At 34.8% G+C, this 24,579-nt stretch overlaps 1 long non-coding RNA gene across 1 annotated transcript in view; it reads right to left on the bottom strand.

The window, feature by feature from the left end:
• The window catches only part of LOC101722302 (uncharacterized), a 185,079-nt gene extending 184,768 nt beyond the window's left edge, over positions 1–311 (bottom strand). Inside the window, exon 1 of the long non-coding RNA XR_001182509.3 lies at positions 1–311. This is a non-coding gene — a long non-coding RNA (uncharacterized LOC101722302).
• Between the last annotated feature and the right edge of the window lie 24,268 nt (positions 312–24,579).

Genomic DNA, 24,579 nt, shown 5'->3' with positions numbered 1-24,579 from the left:
CCAACCCAAATAATATACTGACTGTAGCTCCTCAGCTTCTGCTGTCCTTTTAGCTTGAGCTTGGTATGTCCTTTTAGTCCAAAGTACAGAAGGTCTCTGAATGACATTCTTAAGTGCTTCAGAGTTAGGGGTATTTCAAATCCAAGATGATTCAATTACACCCCAGAGAACTACGTGATTTGCATGATATTCTCCAGTGAAACTTCTAGATCCTGGGTTCTTTTTCCTATGGGTAATTCCTAGCCAGGGATAACCCACCAAGGAAATTTAAGAATTAAGTTCTCTTTTTCTAGCAATTATTAATCTGTTTACACAAAAGACCAGTTGAGAGAATGATTACACAAGGTCATCTGCCTCCTTACATTTCTCTGGGGCAAAAAAAAGGAAATGGATAACAGTGCAACTGGTTAAAGGACTTTTCCCAGAGTCCCAGTGACATTTTGGAAGAAGTCCAAATACCCAAAACTAGATGACTTTTGAAAATTTCCATCCCAACCTTGGTAAAATACAAACTTTAGAACCATGAAATCATATGAATTGTAATGACACATTAATATGGAGTCTCAAAAGACTAGAGTTCAACTCCACATATTGTACTGTAAATTATCATTAATGTTTCACAAATATCAAGGCATGTACATATTTCCTATAATAAACACAATGGTCTAAAGATGGAGTTGTTTTTATTATTTAGTTTTGTATTTAAGAAGTAAATTAAAGTACAGATTTCCTGAAACTACATTGAAACCTGAATTTATAAAAAACCCAGGCAAGTTTTCTGCCTTCTTTAAATTTATAATTTAAAATGACATAACTATTTTAAAAATAGGCAGACAGTCATACTATGATCAGAGAGGGCCAGGATGTTGTCGAAAGCCCACAGCAACAATGTCTAATAAAAAATTAATAGTTTGGGATAAGTTTCACAAGGAAAAGATGATCTGAAGAATTTTTAAAAGAAACCCAAAGGCTCAATTATGCAATGGAATGTAAGTGCTATTAATAAATATGAATTTTAGCAAGAGAACAATAGTTGGCACTGAAGAATGCTAGGTAGAAGTGTGATATGCCTCTTAAAAAGACAACATCTACAACATGGGGCCAAATCACATTAAAGTTTGAGAGACAAAGTAGGAGACTATTGCAGGAATCCAGGTAAGAGATGAGGATAGCCTAAATTTGGGTAGTAGGAGTGGACTGGTTTGAGAAATTTGTAAAAAACTGAATAGCCAGAACAACGAAACCAAGTGGACATGAGGGTTGAGGAGAAAAAAGTCCAGTAGAGTACCCTACCCTACTCTAAAGACTTTGCCATTAACTGAGGTTAAACACATTTAAAGATGCATGTACAAACACACATGCACACACATGCACACACACAAAGTGAGCTGCAGAGGAAAATCATATGTGTATGTTTTGTTGTGGGTCAAATCGGAAGAATCAGAATAACCACATGTGTGTCCTATAACAAATCTGATGTAAAAAAAAAACTGCTTGAAAGTATTTACTGTATTTGGAAATGACTAGTATGTACTAAGTAGGTGGAAATTAAAATCATAGGGTTAAATGTAATTTGAGGGGAAATTCTTCATTAAGAAACAAGAGAACGAAGCATAAGAATTACATTATCAAATAAAAGAGAACATGTAAGAAAAAAATCAACCTAGTGTAGTGTCATAAAATCCCAGGAGGAAACACTTCAAGAAGGGTATTTCAGCATCAGTAAAATATACTGAGAAGCCTCTGAAAAATAACATGTATTCTCTAAGGAAATTTTGATAGAAGAAATGTTAATGGAACCTTGGGGAGGCAGAAACCAGTTGAATTAAAGGAGAAATGAAGGAAGATGTTAACAAGCTAAGGAAAACAGACAACCATTTCCAGAAAGTTGCCTGAAAAGGAAAAGATAAATAGAGCACTGGAAAAAGACAATAGGGTAAAGAAAAATGTTACCTTGTTTTGCTTAGCTTATTTAGTTCTATAACAAGACTGATAACCTTATTTAGAGATTGATGGAAAGAAAACAAAGAAGAGACAAAAAAAAAAGTGCATAGAACATATTTCCTAGAAAAACAAATGGAAGGCTCAGTTTTGGGAAGAAGGAATGAATGTCAGAGAAGAGAGTATCACTTGGTTTATTTGTAGAGGAGAGTTTCTACTTTATACAAACATGTTCTCATTAAAACAAGATATTCAGCCCTCTGCTGAAATCAAAGGGGGGAGATAAAAGGGTTTGAGGATAATTAAAAACTTCAAAATCATATTTTGTGGAAATTAGAAAAAGGTCTGCTAAGTTGAAATATAAATAAGAAACAAAAAAGTTTGGAAGTGTTGGAAAAATAATTTTTTGATAGATTAGAGAGTAGAGGGATTACTAAAATATGAGTTACTCCCTGTTGGAATATTCCTTGAAACCATAGAAAATTTTATCATATTTTTATAATACTTAAAATCTTACCTCGGGGCCAGGGATTTAGCTCAGTGGTTCCGGCGCCTGCCTCCCAAGCGGAAGGTCCCAAGTTCGATCCCTGGTACAAAATAATAATAATAATAATAATCTTACCTTGGAATACTCATTTCTATCATTTACATAGTTCAGGAATTATGATAATTAAAAGAAGTGGCAAGTTATAGTTTGCAAAAATACTCCTCAGAATTCTCCTATATTTATGTGACAAATAGTTTCCCATCATATCAAAAGATCTCTCATGAGAGCTGCCCCCAGCACCAAGGAGAAGCCTTCTGGGCTTCCATACCACTGCCCCTAGCTCCCAAGAGCAGAGCCTCCCCCAGTACTGAAGAGGAGCCTTCTGGGCCACCTTACTGCCACCCGCAGCACCAAGAAAATGAGCCGCAAGGATGCCAGTAGCACACACTCCACCCCTCCCCTAGAAATGAGAAGACATGTAAACAAATCTCAAAACCAGACTTCCAGATTACCTAAAGAAACCCCAAGGGACATGAGATAGAACAATCTGGTATACAACCTCTTAGAATTCCTGAACTGGCAACAAAAGAGGATCTGGAAAAAATGAAATCAGAAATAATTTCTCAGATAAGAGCAGGGATTGTGCTCATAGTGCAAGACATGATGAATAAATCTAGAGAGGACACAGATGAAACAAACAGAGAAGCTGAGGAAGATGATGGAATCCCAACATAGGAAACAACTGCAATTCATAAGACACATGCAAACAAATTTCCAGGAGATTAAAAACTCCATTGAAAGTTTACATAGCAGAATGAAACAATGTGGGGACAGAATTTCAGATATAGAAAATAAGATTACAATTAGTGACCAGAAAAAGGAAAATTTCTTCAAAATAGTAAGGGACCATGAGAAATGCATCCCGCAGCTACTAGATGATGCAAAGAATAATAACATAACAGTGATCAGAGTCAATGAAGAAACAGGAGAGAGTGTAGACAACATAAAAAAAAAAAACTATTCACAGGAGTGATGGCAGAAAACTTCCCAAGCAGGGGAAAAGAACTTGGCAAGTGAGGCAGATAGGACTCCAACAAGCCTTGCTCAAAAAAAAAAAAATCTACTCATAGGCACATAATTGTTAAGATTCCAGAAACCCAACAGAAGAACAAAATTCTACAAGCAGTGAGAGAAAAAGAAACAAATCACATACAAAGGAAAGCTCATCAGAATCACAGCAGACTTCTCAACGCAAACCCTCAAGGCACAAAGAGCTTGGAGTGACATATTTCGAGCCCCCTAAAGAAAGCCTCCAACTCAAATCGATGTACCCTGCAAAACTATCTTTCAAAACTGATGGAGAAATAAGACACTTTCATGATAAAGAGCACATTAAGAACTTCATGAATACCAAAACAGCACTCCAAAAAATTTTAGACAATGTCCTAGGAAAAGACAATGAGGATCACAAACCCAGGAAGCCCAACAGAATGAATCCATCGGGCATGACAAGAAATTAAATGTAAAGGGGGAGAATCTAACAAAAAGAAAAAGTCATGACACTGATAAGTCAATATGTATCAGTTATAACCATCAATGTTAATAGTCTCAATTCACCAATCAAAATAAATAGACTGGCAGAGTGGGTCAAGAAGCAAGATCCAACACTATGCTGCATACAAGAAACACATTTAATTCGAAAAGAAACTCACAGACTGAAATTTAAAGGGTGGAAAACAATACTCCATGAGACAGGAACCCAAAAAAAGCAGAAGTAGCTATCCCCTTTGAAGATCAAGTGGACTTCAAACCAACAATGATTAAGAGAGATAAAGAAGGATACTATATCCTTGCAAAGGGAACAATCCAAGAGGAAGGAATGACAATCACAAATATAGATGCACCAAACATTAGCACCCCCACCTATATAAAACCAATACTAATGGACATGGAAAAGTCATAAAACCACTAATACAATAGCAGTGGGGTACCTCAATACCCACTGTCACAAATAGATAGATCAACTAGACAAAAAATAAGTAACAAAATAGTAGAACTCAATCAAACTCTTGAACAATGAACTTAACAGATGTTTACTGAGTGTTCCACCCCACAAAATAAGAATACACATTCTTATCTGCTGCACACGGGTCATTCTCCAAAATAGACCACATACTCACTCACAGAACATGTTTAATTAAGTGCAAACGAACTGAAGTTGTCTTCTGTATATTATCAGACCATAGTGTGATGAAATTGGAGATCAATAGCAAAAAAAAAAAAAAAAACCACAAGAATTCCATAAACATATGGAAATTGAACAGCACACTTCTGAATAACCAATAGGTCACAGGGGAAATTAAAGAAGAAATCAGACAGCACCGACAATTAAATGACAATGACAATAAAATATTTTGGAATCTATGGGAAACAATGAAAGCAGTCTTTCAAGGGAAATTCATAGTAGTGAATACTCATATTAGGAAAACAGAGTGAGCCCAATTAAACAATCTGATGCTGAACCTCAAGCTTCTAGAAAAAGAAGCACAAGACTCATCCAAAGCTCATACAAGGAAGGAAATTATAAAGATCAGAGAAGAAATCAATGCAATGGAGACTAAGAGAACGATACAAAAAAATCAATGAAGCCAAGAGTTAGTTCTTCAAAATAATAAACAAAATTGACACATACTTAGCCAATCTTATCAGAAAAAGGAAAGAAAAGCCCCAAATGCATGCAGTTAGGAATGAAAAGGATGAAATTACAACTGACCCAGTAGAAATCCAGAGGATCATCAATAGCTAATTTGAGAACCTATACACCAATAAGATGGAAAACAGAAGAAATGGACAGATTCCTAGATACGTATAAATTACCAAAGTTGAATGAAGAAGACCTAAAAATTCTAAACAACCCAGTATCAATCAATGAATTTGAAAACAATTAAAAACTTACCATCCAAGAAAGCCCAGGTCTTGATGGTTTCACTGCTGAATTCTACAAGATATTTAGAGAGAACCTATTGCCACTACAGTTTAAACTCTTCAATGGGATTGAAAGGAAAGGAATACTCCTGAATTCATTCCTGGGAGCATCACCTTAATACCAAAGCAGAGAAAGACCCAACTGAAAAAGAGAACTATAGGCCAATCTCACTAACGAACACAGATCCAAAAATCCTTAATAAGATACTGGCAAATAGAATGCAGAAGAGCATAAAAATCATACACCCTGACCAAGTAGGATTCATCCCAGGGATGCAGGGATGGTTTAACATATACAAATCAATCAATGTAATATGCTATATCAATAGAGCCAAGGACAAAAAAACCATATGATCATCTCAATAGATGCAGAAAAAGCATTTGACAATATCTAACACTCATTTATGATAAAAACCGTACAAAAAAATGGAATTGATGGTCTCTACCTCAATCTGATAAAAGCCATCTATGAAAACCAACAGCCAATATCATACTAAATGGTCAAAAACTGAAATCCTTCACACTAAAATCAGGAACAAGACAAGGATGTCCACTATCACCACTCTTGTTCAATATAGTTTTGGAAACATTAGCCATGGCAATTAGACAAGAGAGAGAAAAAACAAGAATAAAGAAAGGAAATGAGGAAGTCAAATAGTCATTATTTGCAGATGACATGATACTCTATATAGAAGACCCCAGGAACGCCACAAAAAATCTTCTAGATTTAATAACCAAATTCAGTAGAGTAGCTCGATACAAGGTCAACATACAAAAATCAACAGCTTTCCTCTACACGAACAACAGACTCACTGAGAGAGAAACAGGGCAAACAATTTCTTTCACAATAGCATCCAAAAAACTGATATACCTAGGAATCAACCTAACAAAGGAATCAAAGACCTCTTTGTTTTCACTATAGCACTCTGAAAAGAGAGATTGAAGACAATATCAGAAAATGGAAAGATGTCCCTTGCTCCTGGGTAGGAAGAATCAACGTGGTGAAAATGGCCATACTTCCAAAACTACTACACAGATTCAGTGCAATTCCAATTGAAATTCCAGCAGCATACATCATGGATCTTGAGAAAACAATACAAAAACTCATTTGGAACAAGAAGAGACCTGCTAGGAATCAGAGACATGGCAGGAGGTATCACCTCCCCCAACCTGAAACTGTACTACAAAGCTACTGTGATAAAGACAGCATGGTACTGGCAAAGAAACAGACCTGAGGACCAGTGGAACAGATTAGAAGATGCAGAAACAACTCCAGACCCACTAAGCCACCTCATCATTGACAAAGGAGCCAAACACCCTCACTGGAGGAGAGATAGCCTCTTTAATAAAAGGTGCAGGAAAAACTGGGTTTCAACTGGCCAAAGATTAAAACTAGATCTATATCTCTCACCATGCACCAAACTAAAATCAAAATGGATTAAAGATCTAAATATTAAAACAGAAATGCTGAACTGGCTGGAACAGAAGTTAGTTAGAACTCTTGAAGACATTGGTGTAGGAAAAGATTTTATCAACAACACTTCAGTTCCCTGTGAACTAGCACAAACAATCAACAAATGGGATCTCTTCTTATTAAAAAAAAGCTTCTGCACAGCAGGAGAAACCACCAACAGAGTGAAGATACAACCCACAATGTGGGAAAAATGTTTTCGCAGGCCGTTCCTCAGACAAAGAAAGGTCTACCATTTAGAATATATAAAGAACTTTAAAAAAAAAATCAGACCTCCCAAATTCAAGAACCCAATCCCAAAGAGGGCATTTGAAATGAACAGACATTTCTCAGACAAAGAAGTAGAAATGGCAAATAAACATGAAAAAATGTTCAACATCACTGGTCATTGGATAGATCCAAATGAAAACAACACCTTACCCCAGAAAGAATGGCTGCTATCGTGAAATCAATCAATATCAAATGCTGGTGGGGCTGTGGGGAAAGAGGAACCCTGCTCCACTGCTGGTGGGAGTGTAGACTGGTGCAACCACTGTGGAAATCAGTATGGAGATGCCTCAAAGAACTAGGATTGGAAGTCTCATTTGACCCAGATATTTCCCTGCTGGGTATCTTCCCCAAAGAATTAAAAGATCATACCACAGTGATATATGTACACACATGTTCATAGCAACACAATTTGTAATAGCTAAAACTTGGAAGCAGCCCAGTTGCCCATCAACTCGAGACTGGATAAAGAAAATGTGGGGTTTTTTTTATAAAATGGAGTGCTACTCAGCCATAAAAAATAAGAATATCGAGTTATTTATAGCTAAATGGATGCCCATTGAGGTGATACTCTTAAGTGAAATAAATAGGACACACATGTGTAAATACTGAATAGTTTCTCTAGTGTGAGAAACTGAAAGTGTAAATGAAGACTAAAGTTATAATAGATAATGTGAAATAGGAAGAAATGGGGCAAAGGGGAAGGTGACCTGGGAGGTGTAAGGGAAAGGTAAGAAGGGAATGGAATTAATATGAGAAAATGAAAAAATGGAAACCAAATCTTTGTAAATAGGGAGGGATGGAGGGGTTGAGTGAATGGCAGGGGAATGGGGAAAAAATAAGAACCAAGAGAGATTATGTAAAAGTGCAAATTTCCAATGATGAATGTCATTATATTGTATACCTAAAATGTACCAATAAAATTAATTTAAAAATCTTTCAAATCTCATAATTCTTAGTACCAGTAATACATATAATTTTCATAATTCATAATTTTCTTCCACAGATTCCTAACATTTACCATGATCCTTCTTCACTTGTGTTTCCCATCTCTATTTTCTGCCAGCAAAGCTTGGAAATGTGTAATCTCTTAATTACCAAATGGGATTTACTTTGTTGGCATTAAATAGACTTTGACATCAAAATACCTGAGCTCAGACAGAAAGTTCGACATTTTCGAGTAAGTAACTTAAGAAATTGACTGGCCTACCCTGAATCTCATGTTCTCACTTGTCAGGTCAGAAGAATAATCTCAGAGGATACTCAGAGAATTTTATGTAATAGGAGGTTTTAAATAAAAATCCTCAAACTCTCGTGAATGATGTTGTTATTTTGTGGGTATCTGGGGTTGGGAACAGGGGTCCCATAATAGGCTGTGTGCTCTTCAGTGTGTGCTCTTCTTCAGGGAATGTACTTTCACTTAGGTTATTGGTTAGACCCAAAATACCTTATTGTAATAAGAATCTGTCTCATCAGTTTAATAAGCTGAAGCTTTTCAAAAAAGCTGAGTAAGAAGAAAACCAAAAGGATAAGTTGTGGATACTAGAGAGAGAAAAAAATTAAATTGTTTTATTCCCATCCCATTTTAAAAATTAGATCCACTGCCTATCTTTTGGGGACCACTGTACTTGGGCCAGAGACTATTTTCATGGCTGTGTTAAATAGCAAGCAGATCTTACTAACTATAAAGCCTGGCAGACCTGGTAATGACTTACAGAAGGAGGACATGGTGCCTACTTGTCTGAATAATTTTAAGGACTTGGCAGATAATTCTCAAGGATTTTTTAATTGTAGCCCTCAGAAAGCCAGAGGACAAGCTAACGATCTTTGAAGTTTTCTTTCATTCTTGAATCTATGGGAGCATATTCTTAGTTTACCTCAGTATGATATGTTTTATATGATTCATTCTAATTGGACACAGCGTTACTGCCAAGGATGGTCATGGATAGGGCTCCTTCCTGTCTTCAGCATAAGGCAGTGGCCTGCCTGTTATTTAAATTAGCCTTTCATGCAACCACTAACTCAAATATAGTGATGATTCAAGCCAGAAACAGTAATTTTATTTATATGATGTCTTGCATAGAGGGCAAGCTAGTAAAAGAAAAACAAATCTGGAATGGACAATGGATTAAATCAAAGCTGTTCTACCCTTGGGATGTCTTCCAGTAAAGTATGGTGGAGTCTATCTAAAAGTTTATGATAACTCTGCCAATATTAATTATTCACCATGAAGCTTACCCATTTTCAGGGAACTGGGGATAATGCTAATTCTCAGAATAATACCTTCCAGCTGAATGATATAAAGCAAAACAGTTTAGCTGTCATATCACTTGTTGAAAAAAAGTATATTCAAGGCAATATTTCAGTGGATAGAATAAGTTCAGACAGTTCAAAAGTTCATAATAAACATATTTCATAGCTCCTTTCTAAATGGTGAAGGAAGGCTTAGTGAGAGAAATACTTACATCTGATTCCATTGGGATGGCAAAATATACATGGCAGATTAAATATATTTAGCCCCTGACTACTTTAAGATTTCTTCTCCTGTCTTATATCCGTAAATGATTTCACTGACTGAAACTGCATTTTATATCAGATGTAAAATAGATTGACTTGCTGGTTGGGTTGGCAAAAAAGCATGTTGTTACTTATTGACAGGAAACCAAAAACCTGTTTACGTGAATGAAGTCATAAGTAATTTCATTTGATGGGAAAAAGTCAGTTTGAAAGTAGTATTTTAAAAGAGCAAAGTTTTGATGGATGTTTATAACAGCATGAGAAAAAGCTCTTCCTATTCATGTTTTATTGCTTTATTCTGTCCTCAGGATTTAGTCTTTCAAAATGTGATACATTTGCCTGAGCAGTGGAAAGGAGTTCTCCCAAAGAGAAATGGCATGACAGTTTTGTCTTTGTTCATTGGGTGAAATGCTGTTGGGATAGACTGTGTGAATATATCTTCAGATATGGCATTTTTATAATGGAAATAATAATAATAATGTTTTGCTGTCCTAAGTCTACTTTCTATACAAGTAAAGTTTAGAAGGGCTCTAAAATACAAAGGGAGATATTTTGTTTTTAAAAATTTAAATGAATTGCTTTCTTCAGTAGGGCTAATTTTCAAAACGTTTAAATCCTTGATTCTTTATATTATTTTAGAATTACACAGTAGCTGGATGCAAATGTAAATGAAATGCATATTAACATTTCCTGCAGATGAACTGCCACTCAGCTTAACTGCATTAACTCATCATCAGGGAGACACTATTCTGTGAGTCAGATTCGATTAAAACTGTAGGGACATCATTCCCAACACGGACTAAAGACCACATCTAAGTTAAAATATATCCTTCAGCTTAAAACAGACATCGAACATGATACTCTGGCATTATTGTCTGTTATAAAAAATTGTGTTAGGAGATAATATCTTATCTAAAAGACAGTAAGAGTAAAGGAGTAGAATTTCACCAGCAAAAAGCAAGGTTTAAAGATAATTTCAATGTGTTCTTTATAATTAGATGGAAAGAAAGTTAACATTTTAAGAAACATAAAGCATTTCTGAGTTTACTTCACCAAAATTAACCATAAACAAAACAAGTTTTAAAAGTACTCCAATTTGAGGATTGGGGATTTAGCTCAGTGGTTCCACCACTTGCCTCACAAGCACAAAGACCCAAGTTCAATCCATGGTACCAAAAAAAAAGTACTCCAATTCATCGCTGAGGTCCATATTTAATCATAAAAATTTAAAACAATAGAAATTATCCCATTGTCAAAAAGGGTTTTTTTAGAATGAACTAATTTGGGATGAGATAGGTATAGGAAATATAGATATGTGTTGCAAACTTTCCTTAGGATTTTTAAAGATTTTTGGCTGTCACATAAATGCCCAAATAAGAAAGAAAAGAAGCACACCTAATAGTTGAATAGAAAACATCAGTGACAAAAATATTAACACTGGGGTTGTCCAAATTTTCATAATCTGATAAATGGGAACATTTTGAAAATTCAGATTTTTCATGTGATTACACAATCCCAAAAATACGTAGACTAGAATAAGAAAAGAATCTCTACTATAATCTCATGGGTTAAAATATTTGATTTTGACACTCCAGGTCAAAGTTATGATCAAGTAAGTGTTTCTAAATTCCCATTGTATTTTATTCTCTCTATATATCTCTAATGCTATCTATAAATAGATATAGAGAGATATATATAAATTATGATATATAATAAACAATGATGTTGATATATGATATATAGAGAGATAGATACAATATATACACATGTATACATATATACATATATACAATTGTATGATATATAATATAAAATTATATATGATATATAATATATAATCATATCTATATAAAATCACTGTAATTTACCAGAGCATAGAAACATAATAAACTTATATAAGCAAGACTGATCAATCAGAGCTCATCAGGAAACATTTATTCCTAAAATTCTTCTTGTTATGTAGAGGTTAAAAACATTTCATTTGGAGTAAAAACCGTGAGAGTAACACTAGAGGGGATCTAGCCAAGAGTCACAGGGAGATATTGTAATTGTTCCCTGTCCATCATCCTTCTGACCTTGCGCTTTACTGGCTACACAGCCCCATTTGCTATTGTACATATTGACATGGCTTGATGTGAAATGTTCAGGGTGAACTATGTACATCCACTCTCAATAAGGATCAAGACATAGCATGTTATATTGCTTTCAGGTAAAAAGTTGCTCTTTTTTGGAACTATGGTGCTACAAGTTCATCAAAAGTGGGATATAAGCATTCAATGCTCTGCAAATATTTTTGAGACTAGTAAGGGCAAATAAAAAGCAGTATCTGTAAAGTGCTTTGCATTTTCTTTGAACAGTGAGAGTGAGAGAAAAAATATTTTGCACTGCTCTCAAGAATGGCACTTGCTATTTCATTTACTAATAACTCAGCAGTATGGCCTATAGCAAAAGTGGGGAATTGATAGCTTTAACTAAAAAGTACATTAATAATTTATACTTATTGAATATTTAAAATTCCTTTAGGCAACTTTATACATACCATCCACTTGCATGTTACATATTATCAATAAAGTATACATCAACTAGGTGCATAGCACTGTAACAAATGCAATGGAAAATACATAGAAGTAGAGCTAATGATCCACACCTTCAAGAAGTTCTGTTTTTATAGAGGGAAATGTGAAATACTAATCATAAATTAATAGTGATGATGAGTATAAACAGTATTTCTTATACAGTCTCGACACAAATCCATGAGATGTCAATATTACATTAAAATTGACATTAATATTACACATGTGAAATTTAAAACATAAAGACCTCTAGAATTTTTATTTATTCCAAAATATTACCATTAAACATAATAGAAATTAGCAGATAACTCCATTTTCTGAGAATGGATATACATATTCATTTTTACTGCCCAAGATTAACAATGCTATTAATATACCATCTATAAGCATAATTATCTTAACAGGCCATTAGGTGATTTAAATCATTTCTTTGCAATGTAGTAATGATTATCTTTAAGTATCCCCATCCACCCACCCAAAATCAAATTTTTCTTTTTTAATTTTCTGGTTAATTCATTTATGGATTTTTTTTCCTCTTTTCCTAATTTTCAAACAATTTTTTTTTAATCGGAGATGCATCTGGCTTTGTCCTGAGCAAATGCTATTGCTGATTCACTGGTACTCAGTCTAATACACAGCCTCTATCCATTTTCTCAAACTACATTTTCTTCAACTGATGTCCACAGAATTTCTTTCCTGGAATCACATTTTGAACAATCCTGTTCAAATTCTGAGTACCAAATTGCCTTTTATTGAAGAAAGTCTGAGGTCTGAACATGAAAGATAAGATAGTGGACATTGACATAGTCTATGCAATTTTTCTACAGGAGTCTTCACCAGTGATCAATGACCACTACTAATAGAAATATGGTTTCAATTCTCCCTGTGACAGATGGTCTAACCTATACTCTCAGGAGATATGTTTTCCCTGTCAACCTTTTTTTAAAAAAATGTATGTGCTGGTGTTTTGGTCCAATTTAACAACTATATTACCCTGTTGGTGCTGTTCTGAAGCACCACATCTGCTTTTATAGTGAGTTTGTGTTTTTCGTATAAAGTGATATATATAGTCCTTTCCTAGAAAGTATTTTCAACTCAGATTTCAACATAGTCATTTCAAATCCTGAAGGAAAACATTCAAAAAATTCAATATGCTTTTCTTTTACAACTAAGATCTGTTATCCATCAAGTGTCGTGCAGATAATTTAGTGTAAGTTGCTTAATTGTTTCAATAGAGTATAATGGCCCTATCTTTAACTATGACATAATTCAATCAAAAAGGATTTGGGGGTCATCCATTATATTGTCAAAAATCTCTTTCCTTTTCCTGCCTCTCAGCCGCTCAACTTGACAGTCAAACTGGCTGAGCTAAAACTCAAATCCTGTCTGAGTAGGATTCCAAAATGCTATGATCCTATGACATAGCCAATTAGGAAATTCTCCAGGTTATCATGGCTGATTTTCTGGATATTTATCTTACATTATATCATAATGTCTATATATTGCCTGCCTATCTGCATGGAGTTTTGATTTCTCTCCTAGTTTCCAGCTGTCTAGACTTAAAATCCTTCTTCTTTTCTGTATTTCAGTGGTATCTTTTCTCTTACCTAAGAAGAGTTCAAAACTGTATTGGCTATTTGGAAATCAAAGTTAGGGATATGTTTTTAACAGACTCACTACTGTTTCATTTGGAAATTTTACCTAATTCAAAGGAACAAGATGATGATTTATTAACATGTTGCTTTGTTGCAATGATACTTTTTTAAAACAGTGTATGACCTTGAGTATGTATTTTAAATTCTGCATAGTAAACCTCTTTATGCTTCTTTGAAAAGAAACAATGGACATAATAAAAATTGCACATAATAAAACATAAGAAGAGCTGAAATAATTGAAACTCTGTTGTTACCAAGAAATGAAGGATCACTATTCTTCAGAAAAACTTTAATGCAATCAAATGATAATATTTATTCAGGAAAATTTAGATATAAATGACGTATAACCAAAATATGCAGTGAATAGTTGAAATTTAAAAATTTATATTATAGCAAAAGACATATTGCCATAAAATACTCTCCCTTCACTTCCAACGTACTTATCGTGTTGTTTCAGCTACATTCTGAAACAGTTCTAGAAGTCCTCTTTAACGTCTTAACAAGATATGGTCAAAAAAATGTTAAATGTTGCTGCTGAGTGCCACACAATGGAAAAGTAGGGTTGTAAAAATATTACGGTGTGTCCTCATCCACCTCATTCACCAGATGTAACATCACGCAACTCCCAGCTCTTCCTCAACGTCAAAATGACCATGAAAGGTAAACTCTTTGAATTGATTCAGTACAGGGAGGAAGCCAGGACAGTAAAACTAAAGACGCTCAGGAAAGAGGAATTCTAGAACTACAATAATGGCAATAAGAGGTGGGCAAATGTGCTCAAAGCAAGGAGGAGTGCTTTGGAGGGTGGTTAATGGTAATGCATCTTTCACTGTAATGTTGTTTTATTTTAAACATTCACAATAGTTTTCTATTACATGTCAGAAAGATAGGCGTGAGCACACACACACACACACACACACACACACACACCGACCTGTAATTTCAGTCTCAAGTATTCAAGTTATTTTTTTTTTCAAACATCAGCAGAGATTTTGAAAGAAACTGAACTGAATCAGGGCCTTCTTTCTCCCAGCCGGTGAATGACCACCTAGCTCAGTTTTTTTTTCCCTTAAATTCTTCTATTGGTACATTTTAGGTATACAATATCAAGTTACTTTTAAGTGAAATATTTTAAAAATAAATTTGTGAATTCATCTATCAGGAAGAAGAATACAGTAAGCTTGATTTTGCCTGATTATTTAGCTTTGGGCCTACAGTTTATCCAAGCTCTGATATTTACATATTCTGATTTACCTTTAATCCCCAAATTAAGTTTCACAAGTTTTCTTAGATACTAATCTGATTCCTCAAATCTACCTTGATTTCCCTAGGATCAGCTCCTTATTCTCCATTGTCCATAGCCCTGTCATTAGAAATATATAAATACACTCTGCCTGTGGTTTGCCTTGTGGTTTGCCTGTGGCTGTGGAACAAAACACCTAGTATATTTTAATATGATAAATGGCCAGGATCCACATCAAACAACCTAAATCAGAATTTTTCTGAAGAATGTCTGGACATCAATATTTCTGAAAGTTCCCTGGGTTTGAGAATAACTGCTCTAATATATCAGCTATTATTGGAGATATTTCCTGACCACAAGAGTATTACAACCAAGGGACGAGATAAAACATTTTTTTTAAACTCCATTGACCACATGAAGACAATTAGATAAGGTCCTTCAGGCATGGATTCTGAAGTCAAATAAATGGGGGCTCCATTTTGCATCTACTGCTTGTGAGATATACGACTGTGAACAAGTTCTGACTCAATTACTTCGTTTGTAAAATACCGAGAGTACTTCTTAGAGTTCTCAGAATTAAATGATATAACATAGCTAGAACTCTGAGAAGCACCCATCAAAAAGCATTGACCATCAAATAATACAGAGTAAAATTTCAAATTAACAAATACAAATGCTGCAACAAGAAGAAGACTGCAGTGAAGACTGGAATTGTTAGGAATGAGTTTGTGGTAAATGAAGAGTTAAAAGTAGATCATAAAGGATGTAGAGAAATTTTATATAAATGTAACTGTGGCTATGCCTATACAAAATTATGGATCAAAAAGTCCAGCTACGGTAGCTCAGTAAGTTAAAATACTAATTTAAATTGTGCTAAATTGCTATTTTCACAGGATTTACCCCGTATGTTCAAAATTTTATAGATTGACTATGAACATACTTTTCTATCATTTGAATTCAAACAGTTCTTGTACAAGGATAAAATTATATCCAAATGTTACTAAAAGAGTGACCAACCATTTTAGCTTTCCTGGGATTAAAAATTTTTCCTAGGACATAGGACTTTCATGCTAAAACCATGATTTTCTCAAACAACCTGGTATTCTTGATCACCTTAGATGCTGATAATCACACATTTAATCACATTTTATTCATGGCCTCATTACCTAAATAAGTTCTCTCACTACAGTCTATCCATTATCCGGATCAGTTTTATTCAAAATCTGGCTAAGCTTCCTGCAGCTCAGGTACCATTGTTTCTGCTGATTCCCTGAGCCAGCTTGTCTTGACTTTTCATTGATTCTTTCCCTGATTCTCCCTGTTCTACTCAAGTGGAATTAGTTTCTGCTACTGGCAACTAAGATCCTTATTAAAATAGGCAAATCAACAAGAAGAATTCTAAGATGCTATGGTTATGCATTATCTAATCTTTCTATGAAAATAAGTATATTTCATGGAGCAATGTTGTCTCATGGGGCCATTGCACATAGTAGGTCCTCTAAAAATAGCTTCGATGATTTATTTTTTTTCACTCAGGAAAATTGATACCCACCAGCCAGTGCAGAAATAAGTCTGCGATGCCTCTTTGTTAAGGCAAAGAGAAAAACTGGGAGCAGAAACCCTGGAAAACAGCCAGAGAAACACATTATGCATTTAAAAGCTAGCTTCTTTTAAAATAGGAAGAAAGATTTGAGAACTTAGCAAAACTATGAAAATAAAACACTCTTACTAGTCAAAAGTGGTATGTTTTCAGGTGTTAGGAAGTTTATTGGAATGAATGATAGCTGAGAAAATTCAAAGAAGCAAATTTTTCAAGTTGTGTTTCTTTCATTAGTTAGGACACTCCCAAAAATGTGTCAGTCAACTTTCCCAGAGTATCCTCTCATCATAGATGCCTGCTGAGAGACATTTCATTCTTACTCATTGTATTTCCCTTGGAGAACACTGTCCTCAGGTTTTCTCTATATTTTTTGATGTATTTGTTTTTAAGGCATTTGTTCTCTTGATGCTATGGCCTAAAACTATTCCAGGTTTATGTTTCTCAAGTCAGTTTTATTTTTAAGCTCAATCTCTCAAAACAAGAATGTCAGAACATTTCCTTTTTTAGCTTCTTTCAAGGCTCCCAAACTATTGTGAAATGGTGGATTATTTTCTTCTTAGGGAGTTTCTTTTTAATTTAATAATGTTTTTTAGTTAAAAATGCTCATTTAAATGGAATGAATATGAGAAAAGGAAAAAATAGAAACAAAGTCTTTGTAAATAGGGAGGGGTGGAGGGGCTGAAGGGAGGGCAGGGGATGAGGAAAAAATAAGAACCAAGATAGATTATGTAAAGGTACAAATTTCCAAAAATGAATGTCATCATACTGCATACCTAAAATGTACTGAAAAAATTAATTTTTAAAATGCTCATTTAAAATAAATAGCATACCCCTCAGTTGTTAACCAAATGAACTAAAGAAATCCATGTACATATTTCTCCTATCAAGACTGAGAAACAGTGAAAACAGCAAATATGAAATCCATAGTTGCCATTAGGAAACAGTTTTAGGTTTTCCTAAGGGACAAAGAAGTTGAAGACACAGATCTGGGAACTAAAAATACATTCTACATTTTGCTCGATTAATAAGATAATATTATTAAGCTGGATATGGCGATACATGCTTTAATCTCAATGGGAAGCCGAGGCAAGAAGATTGAAAGTTTGAGGCTAGCCTGAATTACCAAGTGAGACTTGAACAAAACAAAAGAAAGCAACAAAAAAAAAATAAGAAAGAGAAAAGAAGAAAGGGCACATAGAAGAGGAAAGAAGGGAGGAGTGGAGAGGAGAAGAAAGAAAGGTTATTACTAGTCCAGTGTCATAATATTACCTGAAAATTATCAAATATGCATTTTCCCTACATTTTAAAAAACACAGGACTGATTTTTTTCAAAATTAATATCCTCTTTTCTTCCCTCTTTGTTTCTTGTCTTAATAATATATTCAAAAGGCCATTAGATGGTTCCAATCACGAAGAAGAAAAGCCTGGCAGGGTTGAGACAAAGCAGTCCTTCAAATAGGCCACCGGCCACTTGAACAAGTAAATGAATAAAATGAGAATGGAAAGCAGATTTCTCATTGAAAGAGAAATAAGTCATAAATACAAAAAAAGGTAAACCCAGATAAGGGATAGAGAGAGAGAGAGAGAGAGAGAGAGCGCGTCTAGCTCTGTGCACTGAGAGGGCCTGGGAAGAATAATACTCCATTAGCAATGTGTACACACTTGCCATGTGTCATTAATTTCTCATTGCTGGGACCACATACCCCATCAGTTAAGGAAGGAGAGGTTTATTTTGGCTCACAGTTTTTAGAGATTCCGGTCCACAGTCAGCTGGCTCCAAGGCAGTGCAGCATGGAGAAGGGCATGCCAGGAGAGACCTTACGGTGTAGCAGGCAGGAAGTAAGAAGAGATAGAGAGAAGGAGAGGGATACAAGCCCCTCCAGGCCAGGCTCAGAGCAAACCACTTCTTCCCACCAGGCTTCACCTCCCAACATCACACCCAGATATAAACCCATGTGTGCACTAATCCAGTGGTGAGTATCACACTCCCATGATCCAGTCACACCCTAAAGTCCCACCTAAGATCATATGAGGCTTTTAGGAATGTCTAGATATAAACCATAACACTAAAACATGGGAGGTTCCATGCATTACATAACTAATTTTAGACTAGGGCAAGAAAGTTACCAAAAAGAAAGTCTTGAATGTGCTATGGAAAAGTTAAAGAAAATGATGGGACCATGTCAAAGAGATACAGAAGCCAACTTGAAAGGGGACCCCACTAGAGGCCAAATCTGGGTCAATTTAGTACAGAAATACTTAGGGATAGTAACAGATTATATCCAGCAGGATCAAATAGAAATTCATAGATCAATACTGGTAAGAAAGAAGGAAGGAAGGAAGGAAGGAAGGAAGGAAGGAAGGAAGGAAGGAAGGAAGGGTGTCACTAAAATGACAACTAATAAATACAGTAGAAATGATGAAATTTGAAGATTGCTACTTATCAACAATAATCTTAATAATTACTTGAGATAAGAAACATCCACAGGATACTACTTAAAACTCATGAGTGAAAGTTGCATAATGAGAGATATACATATAGTGTCAAAGCATTTCCCCATAAAATATACACTAATTATAAAAAAAGAAAAGCTCTACTCTACAGTGGATTAACCTGGAGGACATTATCTCATTCCACTGTTCAAAGATACATTATGAGTCATAGGACTTGATGGGCTACAATGACAAGGGCATAGGTCACTGCTGCAACATTTATAACCTGGATTAATAAAAGGAATCATCAGAAAACCCCAAATAAGTACCCTGTAATCTTCAAATATCTTTAGGTTTTGAAGATCAAGAAAGGATTTATGAACAGTTCTAGATGGAAGGAAATTGAAAACGTATGATAAATGCATACAATGAATGATTTTAGATTGCATCCAATGGCCACAAAAGACATTATTATTTAGCAAAACTGTTTTACAAATAAACATTTTATGAGAATGTCCTGTACTGTTCTTACAACTTTTCTATAAGTTTGTAATTGTTTCAAAAGAAAATGTCCAATTTTAAAACAATTATTGACAAGGAAGCAAAGGCAAAATATCTGCTGATGTCAAAAGCTAATTATTACATGAGTGGATATTACAATATCAAATTACATTCAAACATTTTTCCCTCTCTGTCTTCAAGTAGAAAAAAAATATCAACTCACAATGTCAAGGCTTTTGTATCTAGACTGCTGGATTAAATTTTGGCACTCTTGTATCAATTGCTCAAAAATATTGTGGATTACAGACACTCCTTCTTTAACAACCGAGTTCTATGCCCACAACTAGGTCATTATATGAATCAGTCATTAAATGAGGATTTGCATATTGTATGTACATTACAATATTTAGAACAAAGAAATGATCAAAGGAAACTCTAACTTGATGACTTTGTTTTTATTTGCATAACTCTTACATGCAGTATTGTAATGTATAACAGAACATAAATTATAGTACTGTACTGTACAATCATCAAAAATTACAGTACTATATAAACAAGGTATACTGTACCCAAAAATACATTTATGCTGTATCAACAAGAACTGTACCAAAAAAACAGATGGATCATTAGTTCAAATGGTGGCTTGTAAGTCCAAATAATGAGATTTGGCCTTAAGTCTGACAATCATTAAACAGATTAGTCAGTAAATGAGGAATATCTGTATTAGACATCATATTATAGAGATAGTTTAATGAAAAAGATTTTTCTTAAGAACACACATTCTCCAATTGCCTTAAGAATAAAATACGGCAGCCATCAACAAATCATCACATTAGCTGGGTTCAGGCAATTTTGATCACTCACATGTCAGAAAAGGGAGGGATGAAAATTTTTCAGAAAATCCAGGATATTTTATGATATAGCAATGATTTAGAAAGTCCTCATCAATAATCATGGTTGCAAAACTGATGCAATCTAGATATGATCTTTAGTAAGTCAATAAAGCATCTATTCCTATATTTCCTCACATGCCCTTTCCACCATCTTAGCAGCCTCCATGAATTCTTCAAGATTACATTAATCACATGGTTGGTAATGCTGCAAGCTGTGTTTTCAGTGTGCGATTTTGGCTCATTCATGAAGAAGCTTCTGAAGGCCATTGCCAGGGACCAATGAAACTAAAATACTACCTATAAGATATCACAGAAGCATGAACCTGCTTAATTCTGTAAAAATCACTGGAAATGCCAAATATCCTTGACTATAAAACTGGCATTAATGAAGCCACTGCTCTGTCTGCCTCTGCAGTAAACACTGTGGAGGACTGAAAGACAAAGTATACTGTGAAGGAGCTTATTAGCCAGGAGTGTAGGACAAAACACAGAGCCAAGAATAACAGTGACAATCATTCAGAAATGTATACATAACACTTGAGAAAATATGTGGACCTGTATGATATGATATATTTCTACATATCAAAATGTTTCAAAGGTTGCATCACTTTTTAATGTTTGTTTATATCTGAGAAATTATTTACCTCCAAATGAATTGGTTTTATTACCACCCAAGGAATTGTTGCAACCAAATAGTTCTTAGAAGTGAGCCCCATAAAAAGGGTGCATTGATAAAATTTTTCTGACCCTTGGGTAAAGCCATTCTGCCTGTATCACATGTGATTAACAGTTCTCACAAGCCCATGTTCCAAATCACTCCCCTCTGCACCAAAACAGGCAAGCCATAGATTTCTTTGGATATTGAGGCAATACAAGCAACCTCATGGTCCAACCTGAATATCCAAAAAATGTTAAGTAGCTTACTTTTCCCCAGTATCGGACATTATAGAAATAATACATATTTTGAAGACACTTATCTTTTCATGAATGCCGTCTTTATTTGTACAACGTATTTAGTGAATGTGCCTAAAATACAATAGGTTACAGATATTTCTCATTTAATAACCAACTGAGGTCCATTCCTGCAACTAGGTCATTAAATAAATTGGTTTCTAAATGTGGAATTGAATATGCTGTAATATGTACATTACAATGTTCAGAACAAGAAAATTTTCATAGGAAATTCCAACCTGATGTCTTTGCTTTTATTTGCATAACTCGTACACGCAATAATGTAAGTATAACAGAACATAAAACTACAATACTGTATAGTGTAATTGGCAAAAATTACAGTATTGTATAAATAAGTTATACTGTACCCAAAAAAAGGCTCTGAGAATCTATCAACAGGATGTACAGAAGTGTACCAGAAAAAAGACTGGTCATGAGTCCAAGCAACAGGTCATACATCCAAGCAGTGTACCTTGGTCATAAGTCTGAAAGTCATCAAACAGGTGAGTCATTAATGTCGTACTTATCTTTAGTTTGAGTTTTTCAGATGATTAACTATGATATTAAATATTTTTCCACACAGGAGGTGAGCCGCTCCCAGCACACAAGAGGAGGCTTGGGGGCCCAGCACATCGGAGGTGAGCTGCTCCCAGTGCACAAGAGGAGGCTTCTGGGCTGCCATACCACCCCCGCCAGCACACAGGAGGTGAGCCTCAAGGGCGCCAGCAGCACCCCCCACCTTTGAAATGAGAAGACATGTAAACAAGTCTCAAAACCGGACTTCCAGATCATCTATAGCAACCCCAAAGGGAAACTAGGTGGAACACTCTGATACTCAACCACCTAGACTCCCTGAACTGGCAACAAAAGAGGATCTGGAAAAAATGAAATCAAATAATTTCTGAGATAACAGCAGAGATTGTACTCATAGTGAAAGACATGATTAATAAATCTAGAGAGGAGCTCAGAAACATGATGGAATCCCAACATAGGAAACAAATGAAATCCATAAAACAGATGCAAACAGATTTCCGAGAGATTAAAAATTCTATTGAAAGTCTACACAGCAGAATGAGCCAATGTGAGGACAGAATTTCAGATATAGAAGATAAGATTGCAATTAATGACCAGGAAAAGAAAAACTGCTTTAAAATTGTAAGGGCCCACGAGAAATCAATCCAGCAGCTACTAGACGATGCAAAGAAGAATAACATAAGACTGATAAGAGTCAATGAAGAAACAGGAGAGAGTGCAGACAACATAAAGAAAACTGTTCACAGGAGTGATGGCAGAAAATTTCCCAAGCTGGGGAAAAGAACTTGACAAGTGAGGCATATAGGACTCCAATTAGGCTTGATCAAAAAAAATGTACACATAGGCATATAATTGTTAAGATTCCAGAAACCCAATAGAAGAACAAAGTTCTACAAGCAGTTAGAGAAAAGAAACAAATTACATACAAAGGAAAGCCCCTCAGAATCACAGCAGACTTCTCAATGCAAACCCTCAAGGTAAGAAGAGCTTGGAGTGATGTATTTCAAGCCTTAGAAGAAAACAGCCTCCAACCCAGATTGATGTACCCTGCAAAACTATCTTTCAAAATTGATGGAGAAATAAGATACTTTCATGACAAAGAGCACCTTAGGAACTTCATGAATAACAAACCAGAACTCCAAAAATATTTTAGACTATATCCTAGGAAAAAACAATGAGGATCACAACCCCAGGAAGCCCAGCAGAAAGAATCCATCGGGCGCGTAAAGAAATTAAACACAAAGGAGGAGAATCCGACAGAAAGAAAAAGTCATGACAATGATAGGTCAATATGTATCAGTCATAACCATCAATGTAAATGGTCTCAATTCACCAATCAAAAGAAATAGACTGGCAGAATGGGTCAAGAAGCAAGATCCAACAATGTGCTGCATACAAGAAACACACTTAATTCAAAAAGAAACCCACAGTCTGAAAGTTAAAGGGTAGAAAACAATACTCCATGGGATAGGAATCCAAAAAAAGAAGCAGGAGTAGCTACCCACTTTGCAGATCAAGTGGTCTTCAAACGAAAATCTGAAACACTCTGGTCCCAAGAATTTCAGATAAGGGATACTCAACTTCTATGTACAAATCTATTGTGAACATGTATTTTCATTCCTCTGAAGTAAGAACTTTAGAACAGGACTGTTGGTTCTTAACAGTAATACAAGAAATTTCTATATTGTTTTCCAAAATGGTTTTATCATTTTGCATTCACTTTAGCAGTATTAGAAAGTTCTACCTGGTTCACACCTAAGCTGACATTTGTTCTTTTAAAACTTTTAACTTCATCTCCCTAATGAGTGTATAATTCAATCTTATTATTGTACTGATTAATATTTTTCTGATTCTAGTGTTGCACACCTTTCCTTGTGCTGTACTGGCTATTTATCATCTTCTTGTGTCTGCTTTTAAATTGGGTTGTCTATTAATGAGCTGTAAGAGTTCTTTATATATTCTGGTCATAGATTATATGCATTATAAATATGGTCTGTTAAAGGACTACTTTTCATTTTCTTAACAATGTCATTTAAAGTTCTAAATTTTGATGGAATCTCTATTATCAATTTTTTTCTTTTATACACCATGTTTTTTATATCCTAGGAAATTCTTGCCTACTCTAAATTCATAAACATTTTCCCTTATACTTTCTTTTAAAGTTTTATACTTTTAGGTTTTCATATTTAGGTTCATAGATCCTTTCAAGTTATTTTTATGTATGGAAATAAAGGGTTGAGGTTAATTTTTTATATACAGATACCAAGTGTTCTAGTGCCATTTGCTGAAAACACTATCTTTTCCTCGGCTCTTGAATTGAGTTTATATTCTACAAAATGTTAATGTTAAATAATCTTTCAAAACTCAGTGGACCATATATGTGTGGTTCTATTTCTAGACTCTCTGTTTTATTCCAATGATCTATATGTCTTTCCTTACACCAACAGTGCCTTGATTACTGTAGCTTTAGAAGAAATTTTAAAATTAGATACTAAACATCTTACAACACTGTTTTTTTTTTCTTTTTC

The sequence above is a fragment of the Heterocephalus glaber genome, unplaced genomic scaffold, assembly GCF_053883595.1.
Source record: "Heterocephalus glaber isolate CG9 unplaced genomic scaffold, H.glaber_assembly_v1.0 deba00001572, whole genome shotgun sequence".
In the NCBI taxonomy this organism is placed as follows: domain Eukaryota; kingdom Metazoa; phylum Chordata; class Mammalia; order Rodentia; family Bathyergidae; genus Heterocephalus; species Heterocephalus glaber.
This window is presented reverse-complemented; position numbering and strand designations above follow the sequence as displayed.